Source organism: Podarcis bocagei, assembly GCF_964188305.1.
Source record: "Podarcis bocagei genome assembly, chromosome: 4".
Lineage (NCBI taxonomy): Eukaryota > Metazoa > Chordata > Lepidosauria > Squamata > Lacertidae > Podarcis > Podarcis bocagei.
Genome location: NC_138128.1, coordinates 86,947,749 through 86,963,276, shown reverse-complemented (window position 1 = coordinate 86,963,276; position 15,528 = coordinate 86,947,749). Strand labels below are relative to the sequence as shown.

General features: G+C 41.5%; 1 protein-coding gene across 10 annotated transcripts in view; it reads left to right on the top strand.

The window, feature by feature from the left end:
* Window positions 1–15,528, top strand: part of LOC308585812 (uncharacterized protein) — a 229,543-nt gene that overhangs the window by 42,788 nt on the left and 171,227 nt on the right. For 6 of the 10 annotated variants that reach the window (XR_014007566.1, XR_014007567.1, XR_014007568.1 and 3 more), the window contains one exon: window positions 1,080–1,125. The exons of the other annotated variants lie outside the window; for them this stretch is intronic. The gene's annotated coding sequence lies outside the window, so the exon portion shown is untranslated. The remainder of the gene's footprint in view (window positions 1–1,079; window positions 1,126–15,528) is intronic. 10 annotated transcript variants of the gene reach the window in all.

Genomic DNA, 15,528 nt, shown 5'->3' with positions numbered 1-15,528 from the left:
TCAGATCACTTAGTCCCAAACTGTTAGGGCTTCAAATGTGATAACCATCATTTTGAACTGGAACCAGGAGCCAGTGCAATTGAGATAAAACTTGTTACATGGTCAGGTTCCTGTCAGTAGCTTTGTCACTGCATCCTGCACCTGCTGAAGCTCCTGGACATGATTTCAAGGACAGCCCCACATAGAGCCATTGCAGTAATCTTATTTTGAAGTGGCCAGGGTATGTACAACTCTGGCAAGATCAGCTCTGTCTGTAAAAGATTGTGGTTGGGACATCAGATGCTCTTGGCCACCACCACAACAACCTGCTTATCCAGGAGCAAAGCTATATCCAGAAAAAAAAACTCCCAAACTACAAGTCTATTACTTCTGGTGGAGTACAGTGCTGTCCAAAGCTGTAGTGAATGGGATGAGCCTCTGGCTCTTGTGGACATAATTCCAAATGTTTCTCTTGCAATCCTGTTGCTTTTAAGGCTGAAGGTGACTCACTCTTTCTATAGCTACCTTCAGATGTATGCTTCTTGCGGTTTGAAGCTGTGTGATACGTTGCTTAGTGTTACTCTAGTCTAGAGAACAGTATCCAAAATCTAGAATGAAAACTACTAAAAAAATTCTGCAGATTACCAAGTGCTCCCTAGAAAGCTGAAAGAACTCGCTGAGTGTCTTAAAATGATGCAGATTTCAGTTGCTTCATGTTAGATGATTACCTGCATAAGTAATCTTATTTGAGAACTGTTCTTTGCTGGAATTGTTCTGTATGGTTCAATTCATAGATTGCCCCCTCAGTACTAATACTGCAAGAGGATATTTGTGCCATGTGGCAAACTCCAGTAGTAGCAGACCAGTAAACCTTATATCTATCAGTGGAAATGCCAAACTACCTGGATCTAATCTGGATAATCAGTGAACCATTGCATCCTTTGGCTTGGGAATAATGTGTGCCCCCCCTTTTTTTTACTGTCTAGACCTATCTTCAGCTGTGATTATTTTTGACTACATGATCTGAATAGACTGTAAGAATCTGACTCCATCGCATTGCCCTGATAATATCTCTCTTGTTCTTTAATTATCTCCTATAGTATCTTGAGTTACTTGCAAGATTGACACATCCAACTAGCCACACTGGTGAGTCTCTCTATCTATTGATCGATCAATTGATCTAATTTTACCCTTGGTTCAAAAAGCTCAGAGTGGTGTACATATACATATTGTTATTTTTTGTATCCTGCTGTTAAACACAGAGATGGTTCTTACAAAAAACCCCAAAAAAGACAAAGAGCAAACATATAAATATTGCTTTGACTCTTCTTTGTATTCTTTGTATTTTACAGACAACATATTTGCATGGAAATAAGTTCCATTTATTTCAATGGGACTTTCTTTCAAGTTAGTGTGCCATCGCTTATGATTCCACCCTTTGGGACTGGAGGTGGCTTTCTCTAGAACCTATAATTAGAAAGGAAAAAATAAAACAGTAAACGCAAAACGAAGACACTGATTTCCAGTTAGCAAGAAGAAATATATTGCAAAAATAGATGTATTCTCTTTTGTCAGGTGCCATAGTCTGGTCTGAGCCTAGCCCAATGGCTACATTAGCTCTTCAGCTCCTTGACTGTAGAAGTGGTACCAGGAGCAAGAGGAGGAGCAGGCCAGGAAAGGGTGTGGCGAATGGCCTCCCTTGGTGATCAGACTCATTATTCCCCAACAACGGGGTTCTATAGGAGGCAGTGGCTTGGGATTTGTTCTCTGGGAAAATCACCTAGTATGAGGAGTACTCTCGCCTGCATTTTTAGCAGCTTGGTTTCAGCTGCCTGAAACTATCTTCTCTGACTGGTCACTCCACCGATGTGAGAAGTAGGGAACTGGAGCCCAACCAGCAAGGTTCTTGGTTCAAACCCCATTTCACCTGATGAAAATGTGCCTAACAGTTATATCAAGGACAGGGATCCTGTGGCCCTGCAGGTGTTGCTGGAGCCCAACTTCCATAATGCCTGACTGTTGGCCATGCTAGATGGGGCTGATGGGAGTTGGATTCCATCAACATCTGGACTACTATAGATGTAAAGAACAACGTAGCATTAAGCAATGGATGTGCACAACTGAAATCTGAAAATGTTTGCCTTGTTTTGTTTCATGCTTATGTGCTAACATAAGCTTCCCCATCCCATAATATACTACCAACATAACATAATATGTCCATTATTATGTTGGCTCACGTATTATAAGAATCCCGGCTTCTGTCTTAATAGAGGGCAGGCTATGGAGCCTAACAGTTGTCTGCGTGCACATGTATACGTGTGTGTGTGTGTTGTATCTTATTAATATGCATGTGTAATATAATACTAATCTCAATATTTTGATGTTATGTGGTTAGGTGCTGCATTAATTTCTCTACATTTTGTTATTGTTCCTCTGTTGAAAAAGAAAAGAAAAAGAAAGATGAATCTTAACTTGAATGAACTGGCAGATTAGCTGATTTATTTTATCCATTGCCTAGACCTGGTCCTCCCCAGAGAAAGCCTTTCCAATTAAGCAAAAATAAGCCAAACTGTGTAATGCGGATTCTGATGGAGGCTAACCCTTACAAGAGACAGACAAATTAATTTTCAAGACTTTAACATGTAGTCTGTAGCTAGTTCCTAAACAGAAAGCTCAGCGTTTTATCCCTTTAATCTCTACCCTCCACTTTTTCAAATACAAATTAAATCATTTAACAATGATTTAATAAGCACTAAAAAGTGTAATGAACCGGGTAATGAATAGGCGCTCGTATTTTATTTTCCCACTTTGTGCACAAACTACTGTGCAGTCCTCCTTGTACATTTCATTGGAGCTTTCACAGGAGAACATCCCATTGGGTTAGGCCCTTTCTCCTTTATTTTGCACATTCCTGATTCATCTAAGCCACAAAAGAATAATCACGAGAACAGGTGAAAAACCCCACACTCATATGGACTGAAATTTTGTCTCGGGAGAATAATGGTGTAGCCATCAAAAATAAAGGCAAAGCACAACATTGGAGGGGATTACGCACTTCAGATGTTCCCTTACAAACTACTTGTACCTTCTCCCACCCTTAAAAATAGTTGTGGGGTTGAAGCTGGCCTTCAAGTGTAGAGTAGTGTTCTGAACATACACATCAAATTTCACTCTATTATGTCATTATTCCTGACTCCCTTGAAACCAGATCTGGTTTGCAGAGGTGTGAAGTGTAACTAGGGTCCCTTGCACCCTCGGCTGGAGCGCCCTTTGCCAGGGCTGGGGTCGCTGCAGCTTGTAAATGGCCTTGGTCCTCTGTCCACCCCGCCCCCATCGTTCAGCCCGGACACTGAGATCCAGTGCTGAGGGCCTTCTAGCGGTTCCCTCATTGTGAGAAGTGAGGTTACAGGGAACCAGACAGAGGGCCTTCTCAGTAGTGGTGCCCGCCCTGTGGAACACCCTCCCATCAGATGTCAAGGAAATAAGCAGCTATCCTATTTTTAAAAGACATCTGAAGGCAGTCCTGTTTAGGGAAATTTTTAATATATAATGCTGTACTGTTTTTAACACTCAATTGGGAGCCGTCCAGAGTGGCTGGGAAACTCAGCCAGATGGGCGGGGTATAAATAATAAATTATTGTTGTTGTTGTTCCCACCTCTGCGCGGAGTGATGGCGTTATCACTCAGGAGTGATGGCGATTTCACCCCCTTAAAAATGGATGTTGTGGAGTTGGTAAAGGTGCAGAAAGGAGCAGCTGAAATAATCAGAATAATGGAACAACTACCGTATATTCTGAGGAAAGGTAGCAGTATCTTAGCCTTTTTAGTTTGGGGGGCAAAGGTGAATAAGTGGGGACATAAATTAAGTGGGGGCGAGTAAAATTATGTGTAGTGGAAAGAAAGTAGTGGAAAGTTCCAACTGATCAGGATCACATTCTGAACATGATGACACCACTATGTCATATAGCCAATCAGATTTAGCAATGTCCTGATGTCACTGAGGACAAATGAAGCCCTTACAGAGAGGGCAACATTTCCTATACTGGTCACATGACTAGCCCTAGCTTAAATAGGACTGATTCTCAGAACTCAGTTACTTCTCAACCCTTTTATAATGATCCCTGAAAACTTACCCACCATCTTGGCTTAGCGCCTCATACCAGATGGTCCATCTCAGAGAAGTAAATGATAATGTTCTTATTGGCTATCTAAGCAGCAGCAGCAGCAACAGCAGCAGCAGCAGCAGCAGCAGCAACAACAACAACAAAACGTAACTTAACCAAAGTTTGTTTTAGTGTGTATAAGTGTGCTGGTTTACACATTTGCTTCCCAAGTATCATACTTATCTACATAATATAATGTGTGATCCAAGCATTACACACAAAGGTACTGTGCACACTATCCTTTGGGCTTTTTTTAAAAAAAGACTTTAGTGTTAACTAAGATGGATCTACAGATTAATTAAAATTAAACAGTGGGTATTCATTTTGTGGTACAGTCAATGATGAATAGCTCTGAAACCCACGTCACAAATGAATAAATGGTTCTTCATCTATTCCATGTGACTTTATAGACAACTTGATATATTGTAGCCATAGATGTCTCAATGAATGTAATCACTTGATCATAATAGATCATATTGCATTAGGATATGACCGGAGATGTAATTTACTATCCAAAGTGTGAGGTATTAGCACTGCTGAAATAATCTCTACATGGAACAAAGCACTTTGAATTCATTACGCACAGGCTTTGGACTTTAAAACGTTAATAATATTGTAAACTAAAGGTACACTTTGTGTACCATAAATCTAAGTGTCTGTTCATCCTTTGCGCTCAATAAATATACTTCTCATCAACTTTTAATTATGCTGTTTACATTATTCTGTCCTGAAGAGGATAACGCTCAGTAAATCACTTACTTCTAGTGTATACTGCAGCATAAGTTTAGTTAATTAAACCATATATTTTATTAGTTCTTGCACTTCCATCTTGCAAAAGTATACACTGCTCTTCTGGGGGGGGGGGTGGAAATAGGGAGGTCTTTATTTATGTTAGAGTCAGTGCCAGAGAAACTGCATGCAGCATTATTTTTTTCCTTAATATTTTACAATAATGATGGGCTACTCTCAGCCAACAGATGGCACCAGAGAGCAAGAAAGCAAATCATACGGGAACCAACAACCTTAGAGGTTTCTGCATAGGACAGGGTCCCATTACTGTTGGAAGATGGCTGGATTTGGAAGCCATTTCCATTTCCAGCTACTTAGTGTCACAATTTTCACTGGCGGGAGTGGGGGTGGGAATGATTGAAAGCGGCTTCATGACACATTAAGATTCAAATGTTACTTTTAAGCCCATAATCTGACCATTCTGATTAGCTACATTTATGAGTAGAGATGTGGCCAGCCATATCATTAAGGGGAGTGAGACGGCCACCTCAGGCAGAAGATCCCGGGGTGCTGGAGGACAGAGCTATGCCCTGCATTCCCTAAACCAGTGTTTCTCAACCTTTTTCCGAACTTGGACCCTTCCCACCTTGTTTTCTTCCTGTGCTGCCCTCCCCCCCCCCATCCTACTGCTAGAAAGGTCATCTTTCTAGTGCAACCCCCTGCAATGTAGGAAACTCAGCTAAAGCATCTATGACAGTTGACCATCCAACCTCTGGTTAGAAACCTCCAAGGAAGGAGAGTCCACAACCTCCCGAGGGAGATCCATCTTCCATGTATTATAAAAAGTAAACAACACTTATTTGACCCCAGTTATTTGACACAGAGGGGGAAACAGATAAAGTCCAAAAGGTGCACAGGGAATTCTGTATATATGGGTGAATTTTTAAAAAGCAAAAACACCTTGTCACCCAGAGAAGTCCTGGCTGCCTAGATAAAACACTACCGTCCCACATACCCTTGCATGGGAGTAAGGCCCACTGAACTCAATGTGGCTTTCTTCTGAGTAGACACTTAGTTATTTACTAGATGCAAGACAACAGCAGCAGAGGGCCCCGCTCCTCTAGGCTCTGGGATGGATTGCACCCTGCGCCTTGAGGAGCTGGCCGATGCTGCCAATGAGCCCTGTTGGGACTTTTCATAGAATCATAGAGTTGGACGGCACCCTGAGGGTCATCTAGTCCAGCCCCCTGCGGTGCAGGAATTGGGGGTGTTCTAAATACTGGTGCATAACTGCATTCCGATCTGTACATCAGTTCGACAGGTGCAGATCAGGTGAGTATATATATTTCTCAAATACTGAATTCCTCACAATATATAAGCAGAACAATTCTGGCCCAGCCTTCATGATCTTGCATATTAATAAGGAAATTTGGCATTTTCCAGAATGTGGTATCCCTTCAGAGATTAGTCTTTTCCCCCTACTTATAGTTGAATTAGCATTGACCCCCACCCTGTACACAGAAAAAAAGTGCTCATCCGCTTATAAGATCTATGTAGAACATTGTGAAGCGAATGAAAGACATTCTCCCGTAGTCAGAATAAAAGTTGTGTGGCTTCTCAAGAAGACAATCTATTTACCAGATGTTTTCCATGTCAAAGCATCCCCTTGGGGCTGGCTTTGCCCCCCCCCCACTTAGTGAGGGTATTCCAAATACATTAACTCCACCCCTCCATTGTCCTCCATGAAATGTATTAGGCCAGGTATATTGCCAGTGATGCAGTGTTTTTAATTTTTTTCCCCTGATTCTCAGCAGATACAATGTGGAAATTATTTCCCTGCCATAATATATTCCAGTTTCTAGCTCCCAGCACTTAACCAGTGCCTTATTCCCAGGCTATACTAACACCAGATGGACTGGTAGGCCTGGTATTTAATAGGCTATCATATATGTTTGAAACTAGGCCGTTCCAGGAACTCTGGGCAATTGGCCCCAGTCCCTCAAACTGAGCCCCAGTCCTGTTATTTAACAACAGGATCTTTTTGAAAGCGAGTAACCTGATGTAACAGTAGCCCAAGGATTTGAGGATTCTGCAAAGTTGCTTTAATGTAATCCTGTGTCACTGGTAGTCCACGGTTCTAGAAATCTCTTGTGCGATATTGTCCCCACTTCCTGCAGGTGGACAGTTGTTGGGCTCTATCTCTGTTGTTAAAGAGAGAATGACCTCAGGGGAAGAAGAGGGGTGAGTGGCAGAGACAGTGGGATTTGCCATCTAGACCAGATTTGCATGGTGCAGTTCAAAGAAGGATTCTTAACTAAGTCACATTGTTTTCCTGTCAGAGAAGCATAAATTTATCCAATGTTCTGTTGTCCTGTTCTATGGTCACCCATTATTCATCTTCCCCATTTATAAGAAAGTAGATGCACTGACATCAGTTTGATCCAATGAGTTCCCACAAAGATACATTATTTCAGGAAACCACTTTTAATATCTAATTTGGCTTCCTGGACCGCAAGGTTAAAGTTACTTTCCTGAAATTTGTGTAGGTTATTTGGGATCCAAACACCTAGTTATTTAATAATCTTATGACAAGGGGCTGCCCAATGGGCCACTTGTTCCTTGATGACTTCTGGGACCAATGTGAACGTAGAATGTAGACTATTTCTGATTTATGATAGCCGAGAGATAGACCTGCCACTCTTTACCGTTGGCCTCAAATCAATTTGTGCATTGGATTTGCACACTGAACACGATGGATTGAATAAAACAGTTGTTTTTAGTTGTGATTTTCCTCTGGTGTGCTTAACTATATATATATATATATATATATATATATATATATATATATATATATATATATGCAGGTTTTGGTGTTTTCGGGTATCTTCCCGTGTAAGAGTTGGGGTGTCTAGGCGACGTTTCGACGAGGTCTCACTCGTCATCTTCAGGCTGGTGCTTTCAGCTTCTTGTTACTAGTAACAAGAAGCCGAAAGCACCAGCCTGAAGATGACGAGTGAGACCTCGTCGAAACGTCGCCTAGACACCCCAACTCTTACACGGGAAGATACCCGAAAACACCAAAACCTGCATTCCTGTACCCGTGAAAATCTACGAAAGCATATATATATATATATATATCTATCCAGAAATAGCACCTCGAGTTAAGAACTTTGCTTCAGGATGAGAACAGAAATCGCGCGACGGCGGCAGGGGGAGGCCCCATTAGCTAAAGTGGTACCTCAGGTTAAGAACAGTTTCACGTTAAGAACGGACCTCCAGAACGAATTAAGTTCTTAACCCAAGGTACCACTATAATTTGAACAGAGGTGGCAACACTTTAAGAGTAGATGGCTACATTCCCTTGGAGTAAAGTGGCCAGGGTGGTGGATGGGGCCACAGCTAAAAGTGCGTGTGATGCCCCTTCTTTCCTCCTCCCCATCCACCCATGGGAAAATAAAACTGCTAGCACTTTTGCAAAGCTAAGCAGGGTCCAGTAATGTTTTAAATTGGACGGGGGACCCCGTGTTGAGATTTCCTACATTGTAGAGGGTTGAACCTAGATGGCTCTTGGGGTCCCTTCTAACTCTACAGTTATATGATCTGATTCTATGAAACATTCTTTCTGCCTCCTTCCCAGATGGACGCGGAAGTGGGGTGTTGTATATAGTCCTTGGGCTGGAGGTTGCTCTCCTGTGAATTACAGAATGAATTTGGGCAGGATAAGTCTCCAGCTTGAGGTTACATGAATGATGGTGTTGTTTGCCTGCTGTTTTTCCCGGTCAACTAGTTCTTTGGTTCACCGAGGAAGTTGTGTATTTTTGGCATACCCATGTTTGTCAGAAACTGTTTATTCACTCTGCATGTGCATTTGTTGTTGAGATGAAGGAAGACATCTCTGGATTTTTATTTATTTTTTGGTAGCATGACTTAAAAGGAAAAGCACCGCATAAGCAAATTGGCAGTTTGTTAAACATAATATACCCCGCTTCTAAAATAACTGCTACAGAAATCTGGTTGCTTTTTCCAGTTCCCTTTTAAAATTAATGCACCAGTTCTGTTTTAATATTCTTCCTAAGCCACAAAAGGACACAGGAAGGCATGGGTGCTTCAAAACAGTGAGGCCGCTTATTCTCTCTTTGAGATGGTTAAGAGCCCTACACATTTTTCCTCTTCCCCTCCCTCCCTCTCCCCCATTGTGTGTTATTGATGGAGTGTACACTTCTCTAACCCCACTGCTCAGTACTTAATACAAAAGTGGCCCGGAGCTCTGAACCTATATGCTTTGACTTTAAACACAAGCAGCAAAACTAAAGCTCACTGAAAACAATGACATTTATTCATATTATTATCACCAGACAGAGGGGTCACAAAGAAAGAAAGTGCTTTCTCTTTTAACTGCAGAAGGAGCGGGGGAGGCCCCCTGGAGGTAGATGTAGCTTCTGTAATGGAACCCACCTGACGGAAACTGTTCTATGATACTTGCCAGCCGAAGAGCACCTATAGCTTTTACTGGGGGGGGGGGAGGAGCATGTGGCCGTATGATTATGAATTGACGGCTGTGAGCTGAATTAAGCAGCAAGTAGCAATGTTCCATTTAAAAGACACTGCATGCACCCCTTCCCCAGATAGCCTCATTTTTTGCTTCTTTCTTTTTACAAGTCTCCAAAGAGGCTTTAAAAGTGCTTCCAAGTCAGTACTGCTTGAAGTTAATTAAAAGGCATTCAGCAGTGTGATGCGTTTACACAGGGTGGCTGGGATTACTCAGATGTTGCAGGACGCCTCTCTGTTAATGGCTGATGTAGCGATAGTGGTAATGCTTCTGATAGCGATGGCTAGACCAAGGATGGCTGGCCAACATCTGTAGGGGCAACATTTCTCAGGAAATAGCGGGAGGGAGGAGGTTGTATCATCTTACGTTCTTGAGCAGCCTCAGATTTGGAGCGAGTGGGGTTTGCTTCACTCAGAGTCCTCCTCTATTCCTTACCCAGCAGCAGTGGGGAACAGCCACCCAGTTATTTCGTTTGCAGGAAATTTGTAGGGGCCCCTGACAAGACATTTTGGACTGCCATGATTATGAAGGGCAGCTGTGGGCTGCCCCAATTCAGCCAGTAGTTTCTTTGGGGTTTGGTGCAGGATCTCTGAGGCACCCCTTGTTCTTCCCATTTGAGAGCTGTGGCGCGCGCGCACACACACACACACACACACACACACACACACACTGTATTTGTGTTCCATACAAAGACTTTAACAAGATAGATAACATTTAAAAGAGACGTGGCTAAACTATGGCTGCCCAGATGTTGCTGAACTACAATTTTTGTCATCTAGCCTTTGGCCATGCTGGATGGGAATTAACCACCCCTGATTTAAAGTGGGCAATATCTCTGATTCCTACAAGTTGTGAACATATCCTTATTCTTTTTAGTGAAACAGTTTCCCCCCCTCTTGACTGGAAACTTGTACAACTGCTAGAATGTTAGCCGCTTTGAGACTCCTTAAAAGGGAGTGAAAGGCGGGATATCAAATCCAAACTCTTCTTCTTCTTCCAAAAGGATATCAAAATGGATTCCAGTTTGTGGGCCCATTGACCACCCCTGATCCATACCATTGAAAAGAAGCAACTCATTTGCAGAGAGCAGAAACAAGCTGGGTCAAAGGGTATAGGCAGACTGAGCTACAAGGAGGACTTTGAGCCTAAGGAAGACCCTACATGCAATTGCGATGAGTACTTCCCATAGAATCTCTTCAAGTGAGACTCCTCACATAATACAGGAGAGATGGGGTGATTTATATGTTGAAAATTATCATTTGTCTGGTGAGCGAAGTTTGAAACACCAGTCCCCTGATAGGATTTTTGAAAATGTGTTTCTTAAGTATCTTTGGTAGTAGAACACAAACATTGTTTTCAAATTCAGTATGCTTTTTCTAATAATAATAATAATAATAATAATAATAATAATAATAATATCGAGATTATTGAAAGAGCATTCTCTGGAACATTATAAGAAACACATTCTAAGTGTCCTTTATGATTATAACCAAATTATAAGGGTTTTCAACAAAAAAATTAGTTAAAAAAGAAGTTTGTCTTGGGTAACTGAAGATACTTGTAAAAACAGATAGTCTGAATATGGAGGCAATTCTCTACACTGATAATCACTCCTCACCCGAAACTGTCAAGGAATTCAGCCCACAAAAATGGAACAATGTCGCAATTGCCACTTGTAAATGACTTAAGACAGCAAACTGAAAGACTTTGAAATCCTTCATGCTGTGTAATGGCCTACATGCTGTAATTCCAAATGATTCAGGATACCACAGTTCATGTTACAGAAGATTCACAGCTCTTCAAGTTTTACAAATATAGGCCAATGTCAACAAAAAGACCATCTGTTTCAAAGTGATGTCCAACATCATCCGACATCTTTATCTGAAACGCTTACAGACTTCTGCATATTCTGCAACCAAAAGCAGGCAAACGAAGGTGGGAATGAATTGAAATATTATGTTAAACACAACCCACCAGACACATGTTTTTTTGGGGGGATGACAAATAAATTTCTCCGGCTTTAAAGACTACTGGCAAAGGAAATAATTCCTCCAATAATTTATGATCATCAGGGATATGGAAAACCTCTCTTTATTTCAAAGGAGTTTCACATTTTTCTGCCTTACAGTCTTAGATATCTGCAGAAACTGTGGACACTGGAAACAGCATCTAAATTTGTTGCTTTCATGTAATATACATATGGAAGCACATTAGTTCTTAAACCTCCAGCTAGTCTGTGTAACGGTTTGCACATCCAGCTGTTGTTTATTTTTCCCAATGGCAGCTGCATAGGATAGGTGAGTTAGATATCTCTGTTCATACAGCAATCTTAAAATATCTACATCAGACAATGGGTTTGTGGGTTACAAAAACTCTTTGTTTCGTATTACTTGGTGTTCACATTTATTCCTATCGGAAAGAGATGATATAATCAAGATAGATTATACTAGCTATTCTAGTTGATTACAGATTTCTAAAGTTAATTGGTAATGTCATTTTGAGCATACCACCCACGCTAGAACAATAAGGCCATCTTCTGGAGGCAACATAAGACCTTTTTATGTGGGCAAGAGTACTATTTTTTTTAAAAAAGAACTGGTTTCTTTCCCACTTTTATCAAAATGTATTTGATTCAAATACAGTCAAACAGAAGATCAAACAGTTACAATGACAAAGAATTGAATGATAACTAACAGAGGTGGCTTAATAAATAAAATGATCTCTCTCAATCAGCACCATCTCTTTTTTGTTTCTTTTAAAATCCATAATAGGCACAGTCTAGCAATAAATTAAGCATGATATATAGCACAGCTCTGTGTGTGTTTCCCCAGAAGCAAGTCCTATTAAGTTGCCACTGAGTTAAATAAGACTTTAATGGGTAAGTATGCTTAGGCGGCAGCCATTAAACCCTACCCGAAATATATTCTGCTTCATAATGGTTGTGATCTGCCCTGAGACATCAAGGAAATGGCAGGTTCTAAATGTAAAGAAACAAACAACCTATCACACTGTATGGCAAGTGGGGGGTTATGGGCTCTGCCCTGGACACTAAAGAACAAAAAATGAAAGATAATTGCTATGAACTTGGTCTGGCAGTGGTGTTTGTTTGACTTGATTGCTGCTGTTGTTTCCTTTTTTAAAAAAACCACTCCATGCTTAATACATTTTCAAATAATTCCTTAAATAAAACCATAGCAATCCCAAGTCTTAATCCATAGAAATCTCAGGCTTTTCCAACCCATTGATTCCCCTTAAAGGGTGTCTTTGATCTTGGATCCTAATGTTTTTCTGATAAATTAAATGTGCACATTACCCTAGATAGTACCATCTTTTGAGTTATACATCAACAGAGTGACTCATTCTGATGATGTATTCTATTAATACATCATCAAAGCACCTTGTAGTGCTGTTGCACTAATGACATGTTACTGTAATACATCAATGAAGTGAACTGCACTGAAGATGTATTACTTAAATGGAGATAGCCTTATATGAGCGAAGGTTGAGGAATTGAGTGCAATTTTATGCACAAGCAAAAAGCTAGCTATCATTACAGAGGAGAAGAAATTTCCTAATAGTAATGCTGGCCCTAAATGACTACCACAGTCCACAAAGCCAAAAGCAATGAACTACTTATATTCTGCAGGACTTACTGTGGTAGCAACATTTTATGTTTGACCTCTGTCTCTACTGATATGCACTATGGTTCTCAATCAAGGAAGTCCGTCAGCTCCAGCATCTGATGCCCTGCACAGCTATGAGGGTGACACTCAGTATCTTGGATAACACTGATGCAGCTGGCCAGGATGTATTATAGTCCTGTTGTGGTCTGGCCCAAGAATCTTCAGAGACTGAGTTCTCTGGTCCAGAGGAGGAGCCAGACCATCTCCCTAGTCCTTTCCAAGTAGGGCCTTCAAAGGAGTCCCTGGAAAACATTTCCCAATCAAGTCACCACTGCTCTGGCATTCACTTTCCAAAATGATCCCAAGACTGCAAAGCAAGATATGGACTCTTAAAAACAGTCAGATGCAACATCTGTGTGGGGCAAGGTGAGTGGGAGTGGGGGGTGGAACCATGTAGACACATACCCTTGGCCAGTCTATAAACCCTGATAGTTGTTTCTGGCTGGGACTTGGGTAACTCGCCTCCTACTCTAGCAGCAGAATTGCAAGATGTGGTACTTATCTCATGCCAACAATCCCTTGGTCAGGAGCTGTCGTCCTGCCCAACTTCCTGAATCTTTTCTGTTCTAGATCAGCACCAACTCATTGCTTCAGTTCCTACCCTCTTAGCACAGCCGCCGCCACCTCCCTGAGTTGACAGGATCTCTGATGCATTAGGATAACCCTGCTGATGATGATGCAGATTATCAAGTGGTGGAAAGAAACTATAGTGCTTCACATTCTCTGATGAATTAACGTTTGGCTGGGTTCTTCAGTTTGACCATCCTGCCTCTAGTGTGATTATTTACCCTCCTTAACATTCTCTTGTTTTCAACCTAAATGAACACAGTGTTCATCTGGTTGATGTGTGGCAGCAGTCATTGGACTGGGAGGACTAGTTAGATTTTGGGCTTATAAGGGCAGAGGCTGGGCCAACCAATGGACAGAAGGGATGGTGGTGGTGCCTAGTGGCTGTCTCAGAGTGGAATGAGCCATACAGCACAGCCCTATGCGATTCAGCCCCCCTTTCCATTATCTGCCATTGATCTCCTTCTCCTCTATTGCCTAGCTAATGCTGCCCTGATAGTGACCAGAGCAAATAAGGCAACATGGCAGCCAACTCAAGATTCTTACCACTTGTTGCAGACAATTTAAGTCCCAGCTGGAATGAAGGATGTAGGCCAGTGCTGTATTACTGCCAGCTCAGGGGAAGTTAGTGAGCTATTACTAAGCTGAGTGGTTTGTGGCTGCCACTTTGACCTATTGGCTTCAGTGATGGACTGTCTTACCATTGCCCCCCAGAAAGCATGGGGAAGCCATTTGGACTATTTTGGAGGTGTATGTGAAATTTACTAGTACTTGTAGGATCCAAAACTACAAGTAGACAAAACTATTGCTCATTTGAGACCTGATTGCCTTTTCCCATAGAGGCTGAAATATCATTGACCGAGTACATGGTATATATGTCTTTAGGTTTTGTATTGCACACAATGAAAACTGCTGCAGTTGTCTCCGGCTTTACTATTTTCACCTAAATATTGGTATGTGTATATATGAAGGTATCACCTTCAATGCTGTTTGACAATACATTTTCAAACTACTCCCTGCATCCCACCCTAAAAAAACCCTTCACTGTGACTGTTGTGTACAACAAAATTGATTATCAGATCACACAGGCACGCTGAGTATCTTGCATGCAGTAGCTAAGTGTTCTCAATTTGGTGCATGCAACTCTTGCCCTTTAGCATTGCTCTTAATGGCTTTCACTCAGCAAAGCACTCATAGTCAATATGGATCTAATTAGCATTTCTTTTCCAGATAGATCTATATTGGCCCATTAGTACTGATTTAACCTTTATGTTTCAGTCAAACAGAATCACAGAAAAATTAGAGTTTGTGATTGCAAGAAAGGGGTGGGAACTAGCGCTTCCTCCTCTGCTTCTTAAATTTATTCACCACTTAATGCAAAATGCAACTTACAATTAAAATGGAATTATACAATATATATCTATCTAATATATAAAGCAGTCTTATAAAGCAAAGGCTAAATAAATAAGGCAACCTCCTTTCAGCAAATAATAACCCCAGTGGAAACTATTAAACCATCAGCAGAGGAAAGATAGCAAACTCCACAGTCCTGAAAACTGTTGCATTGTAACAGAGCTGCTAGAGTCTTGGAGTACAGCTAGGGCACAACTTTATTTATGGGCAGAATTTTACCAACATGTCGGTAGTGGTCTGGGTGTCCGTACCAGTTTTGGATCCAAGCGTATTCTAAGCTTTCTGCCCCAGTGACATCCTATGTTTTATAACTTGGCTAAGTATTCCCATTTCCAGGAATTCCACAAACTCTGCTGGGTGGTTCCCACATGCTTCCTATGCCACTGATTGCAAGCATGTCTGGCTTCATCATCTACAGTATGTGCTTCATTCCCGGTCCCCCCCC